The sequence below is a fragment of the Ochotona princeps genome, chromosome 11 (genome assembly GCF_030435755.1).
Source record: "Ochotona princeps isolate mOchPri1 chromosome 11, mOchPri1.hap1, whole genome shotgun sequence".
Classification (NCBI taxonomy): Eukaryota; Metazoa; Chordata; class Mammalia; order Lagomorpha; family Ochotonidae; genus Ochotona; species Ochotona princeps.
In genome coordinates this window covers 45,302,733-45,308,546 of record NC_080842.1, presented here as the reverse complement: position 1 = coordinate 45,308,546, position 5,814 = coordinate 45,302,733, and positions in this window count along the sequence as shown.

Here is a 5,814-nt window from a genome sequence, read left to right as displayed (position 1 = left end):
ATGGCTCAGCAGGGTTTAGAGGCTCCTCACATGGCTGCACTGAGGGGAGCTCCACACCTCAGAGCCTACCGCTGTGGGACTGGTCACCATCGGGAAGTGGGGGTGCCTGCCACATGGCTGCTTGACTGCAAGTTTGGGTGATCACATTACGGCCCTTCAGCAGGCATCACACCCTGGTATCTGAGAACTAAGAGCTGGCAGTCTTTCCCCAGGGTGGCGGCCATGGAAAGAGCTTCCCAAATCTCATGCTGCAGGAGCAGGCTGCACTCAGATTGACAGCCGCACGGAGGCATGGAGCTGGAAGACCGGTCTGCAGCCAGGTGGTGGAAGCATTTGTGGCACTGGGAGCTCAGGCCTGCAACGGCTCACCTCGTTCTGTGAAAGTGCTCTGGGACACAGCAGTTTAAAATTGCTGCTTGGGATGCCCCCATCAGAATTCGTTGCTTAAATCCCAGCTACTCCACATTCCCAATCCAGCTTTCAGCTAATGTTCTCAAGAGGCATTAGATTATAGACCAAGTACTTGGGTTCTTGTCTCCCATATGATGCAACTAATCGGCATTTCTGTCTGTTGGCTTCTAACAGGGCTAACCACAGTTGCTTTGTCCACTGGAGAGTAAAGCGATAAATGGAAATAGCTCTTTGTCTTTCCTCTCTTCCCCATATCACGCCACATTCTAAATAATCCTTTCAAAATATTTTATTTGATATGTACAATAAATATCGAACTTAATGAAAGAAGAAAGGAGGGCCTTGCGCCGTGGACTAACGGCTAAAGTCCTCGCCTTGAACACGTCGGGATCCCATATGGGCGCCAGTTCTAATCCCAGCAGCTCTGCTTCCCTTATGTCCTGGGAAAGCAGTCGAGGACAGCCCAAATCCTTGGGACACTGCACCTGCGTGGGAGAACTGGAATAGCTCCTGGTTCCTGGCTTCGGATTGGTGTAGCACCAGCCATTGTGGTCACTTCGAGTGATTCATCAGATGAAACATCTTCCTCTCTGTCCCTCCTCCGCTCTGTATATCTGACTTTGCAACAAAAAATAAACAAATCTTAAAAAAAAAAAAAAGAAAAAAGAAGAGATTGAGTACCTATTTTAGTCATAGTACAGGCAGATTAGACAGACAGAAGGTAGTAAGACAGAGAGATAATTGGTTGGATGGGGGGAGAGAGAGAGAGAAACAGAGAGACAGAGGGAGATGTACCATATACACCAACAGATACATGTATTATTGATATATGTTTTACTTCTACTTTAATATTCTCATCTGCTAAATCAAGGTAACAATATCAACGTCCCTTCCTTATTTGTTATGGATTTAAATACATATTTTTGCTTATCAAAAGTCCCATTTTACTTCATTTTAAATGTATTTTATTCATTTTTAAGGTAAAGAAGAGAGAGAGACAGAAACACAGAGACAAAGTCTTTCATTTATTGGTTCACTTTGCAGATTGCCGCCATGGCCAGGCCTGCATCAAGCCAAAGCTGGAAGTCAGGAGCTTCTTCTAGGTCTCCCATGTGCATTTCGCAGCCCAAGCTCTCAGATCACGCTCAACTGCTTTTCCAGGTTATTAGCAGGGAGTTGGATCAGAAGAACCTCAGTTTCAACTTAAACTGGTGCATTAGAGTTAGAGGTCTCACAGGCATTGGCTTTACTTGCTATGCCATAACGGAGACCCAAGCAGTCCTATGTTATGATACTTTCTTTATTCAATAGATTTTTTTAGTACATACAAAATTAAGGTACTGTTAGGCCCTGGGAATTCCTTGTTTAATAGCACATACAAAATAAACACCAATCTGGAGCTTAGAAAACGTTCTAACTCCATAAAAAAAACTTTAAAAGAATATTGTGAAAGTTTAGATTTCATATGTTTTAGCCTCACACTTTATACAAGTACTTCTTTGAAGAAAATGCATAAATAAAGGATGCTTTTGTTGTTTCAATGATGTAAGTTCCTTTTTATCTTGCATAATTTTACATTTACAACTTTACTTTAGTATTAAATAATTCCTAACCATTTGAGAAACTATTATAGAAAGTACAGCAGAAGAAATTATCTGCTTTTGTCCAGTTTGTTTTACTATAGTTCATTATAGCTAGTTCTCATTTGATTACTAATGGTGTCAAACAGGCACAATGTCTGATTTTTTGGTTCTTTTTATAACATAAATTCAGCTTTATGCCTAGGAGCCAATTGGGAAAGCAAAATTTATTGTTGTGTTTAAAAATAAATTGCATTTCCAAACACTCTAGTAAAACAAACCGCATCTTTGAAATACAAGCTTATCAAATAATGAACCAGAGGCCTCTAATTCTAGAACAGCAATCTGAAGCCTTAAGTTACAACAGAGCCCAGTGCCAATTCCTAATTTGATGACTGCTTCCCTCTGCCTCAGTTCAAACCCCTTATGCTTTTCATATTTTAAAGTATCTATATCCTGGATGAGGTAATATAGTCTGTGATTAGAGAAACAAACAAGTTTGAGGATTACTCCAGAGATTTAGATTCTATCTTATTTTTATTTTTCTTCTTGCAAAATATCTACTGTATTATTTCGCACTAAAGGTTTTCTAATAAACTTTAATCTTAATCTTATTCAAAATTGCAGTTTGTATTTTATGCCATCTCATAAAATTCCTAAGCAGATGATTGGAATGAATGATGTGTTTGTCTTCCATGGTCCTGACAACATGACTTCAATATTTATCAATTCTGCATTTTAAAATAGATGTGCTTATTTACTTGAAAAGCAGAATTTTGGAGAGGAAAAGGCATCTTCTTTTTTACTGGTTCTCTCCTCAAATGTTCACAATCATTTGGGCTGGGCTAGGCTGAAATCAAGGTCCTGAAACTCCTTACATGTCTCACATATGTGTGGTAGGGGCCCAACACTTGGGACATCTGCTGCTTTCCCAGGCAGACTAGCAGGAAATGGATTTGATGTGCAGCTGCTGTAACTTCAACTGGTGCTCCAGTGGGATGCTGGCATACAATAGCACCTTAACTTGCTGCACCACAATGCCAATCCTGTGCCTACATTTTTTTTGAAAACTCTCCATTTAGACAAAAGAAGTTTCATATATATATTTTTTCTTGTCACAAATTAATCAGCATATTTTTCAGATAAGAGGAAAAACAAACATGTAAGGAACCCAACTGTGGCACGATAGAGGTCAAACTTATGGAAAATTCCAGCTAATGGAGTTCTCAGTTAAAGAGAAGAATGTCAGGTGGCCTAGCAACAGTGTTCTTTTCAGGCTGGTGCTGTGGGGCAGTGGCAAAAGCCACCGTCTGTGTTGGTAGCATCCCACAACAGCGCCAGTTCCAGTCCTGTCTGCTCCACTTGAGAACACCTTCCTACTATGGCCTGAGGAGGCAGCAGAGGCTGCTTCAAGTCCTCCTGTCCCTGAACCCAAATGGGACACCCAAAAGAAGCTCCTGGCTCCTGACTTCGGGTCGGCTCAGTTCCAGCCATTGTAGCCATTTAGACAGTAAACCAGTAGATGGAAGAGCTTTACCTCTTTCTTTCTCTGTCTCTCCCTCTCTCTGTAAATCCAACTATCAAATACAAATAAATGTCTTTTTAAAAAGTTAATGTATATAAATAATGTTACTAATCCTTTTTTTTCTAAAATCATGGAACCAGGTGTGTTTCAAACTTCGGAATTTATTTTCCCTTAGAAAGAGGTAATATGGTTTATATAGAGTATTTCATAATCCCTAATAGATTGAAGTCACATTTCAGTAGTTCAAGCATTTCAAATTCATGAGAGAAATATAAATGTTCATCTTCATTGTTAAAAAATAGAGTGGCCCACTTTGGTTCAAGCTCTAGAACATTTGCAAATGAACAAACATGGGGTACGTGTTTATTTCTGCAAAGCAAATTCCAGAGATTTTCGAAATCTTTTAAATATATATTTATTTGAAAAAGGATAGAGAAAGAGTGAAGGAGAGGCAGGGCGAGAGTGACAGCGTGAGAGAGAACGAGAAACAGACTTCCCACATATCTGCTGCTTCATTCTCCAGATACCATAACACCAAGGTTTGGAGCAGGTTGAGGCCAGGAGCCAAGAACCCCACATGGGTGGCAAGAGTCAGATATGTAGGAAATCATCCACTCTCTCCCATGGAGCCTTAATGGAAGATGAATTGGAAGGGGCTCCAAACACATGCTCAGAGATGGGATGAAGAATTAAGCTGAAATGGAGGGCAGGGCCCGGCAGTGTGGCCTAGCGGCTAAAGTCCTCGCCTTGATCGTGCCAGGATCCCATATGGGCACCGGTTCTAATCCCGGCAGTTCCACTTGCCATCCAGCTCCCTGCTTGTGGCCTGGGAAAGCAGTCGAGGACGGCCCAATGCATTGGGACCCTGCAGCTGCGTGGGAGACCCGGAAGAGGTTCCTGGCTGCTGGCTTCGGATTGGCGCAGCACCGCCTGTTGCGCGCACTTGGGGAGTGAATCATCGGATGGAAGATCTTCCTCTCTGTCTCTCCTCCTCTCTGTACATCTGCCTTTCCAATAATATAAATAAATCTTTTTAAAAAAAGAAAAGTACATGAGATGAAAGCTCTCAATTGTAGATTTTTTTAAAGATTTATTTATTTTTCTTGGAAAAGACTGATTTACAGAGAGAAGGATAGACAAATCTTTCCTTTGCTGGTTCTCTCCCCAACTAGACTTAGTGTCAGAAGCTGAGCTGCACCGATGCCAGGAGCCTGGAGCCTCCTCCTGGTCTCCCACACAGGTGCAGGGTCCCACAGCTTCGGATCATCCTCTGCTGTCTCCCAAAGCCACAAGCAGGAAGCTGGATGGAAGTAGAGCTGCCGGCAAACACGCACCAGTGCCCCCATGGGATCCCCGTGGATGCAAGACAAAATCCAGTGTAGTCTGTGGTGCTGGGCTCACAGAAGTTGTTTTTATGATAATAAGTTCAGATGTCAGAGGCATCTGCCGCCAAAAAAGGACAGAGACAGTGCCAGCCGTCTGGGAATGAAAGCTGTGGGTATGTTACGGCATTGACAAGTCCAGAGTCTCTTGCGGCACATACCCCTGGAATAACGGGTCACGTGTTCTGCGCTCCTGCAGGTAAGTACCACTTAGTTAGGAAGTCCCACCGGTGAGTCCCACAGGTAAATTATTCCCCAAGAGAATAAACGCTGCCAGGACAGGCCCTGTGTTGCTCCTATCTCTTGAAGAGGACCCCCCACACACACCTTGGCTGTCCTCTTTGAAAAACTTCTTGCGTCGCCTCTTTTTTTTCTCATGATTTGTTACCCTTTCTTCAACTCTGATTCAAGCATTCTTGCTCTCTTTTTGTCTCTTCTGCTCTACATAAGTATCGCAAATAACGAAAACATAAGAAATAATAAAGCATGTTATTACAAAAAAGATGAAAATGAAGAAAAGAAGGAGGTCAAATACTGCAGGGAAGAAGGGGCTATGGTGATTTCAGAGTTAGATCTATGAAATTTGTTGTCTTTATAACAAAAATTACAATTTTAGAAACACATATTGATCCATTGGAAAAATGACACTTTAAAATTACTATCCAACACTTCTTTGAACGCTTTGTCATTTCTTTCCAAGGGTCAGACCACTGAACCGTCACATATTTTAGAGAGAACATTACCCAGGGATGCTTCCACACTAAGCTGAAGGCCAACAGGTCTGTAACTTAGACATGGTGATTCTCAAGTGAGTACAAAGGTCAGATATTTGAAAAACAGAACAGAGTTATAGGAAACACTCAGAGAGAAGAGCTTTCATAGAGCTGTCATATTTGCCCTGAGACAGATCATTTAG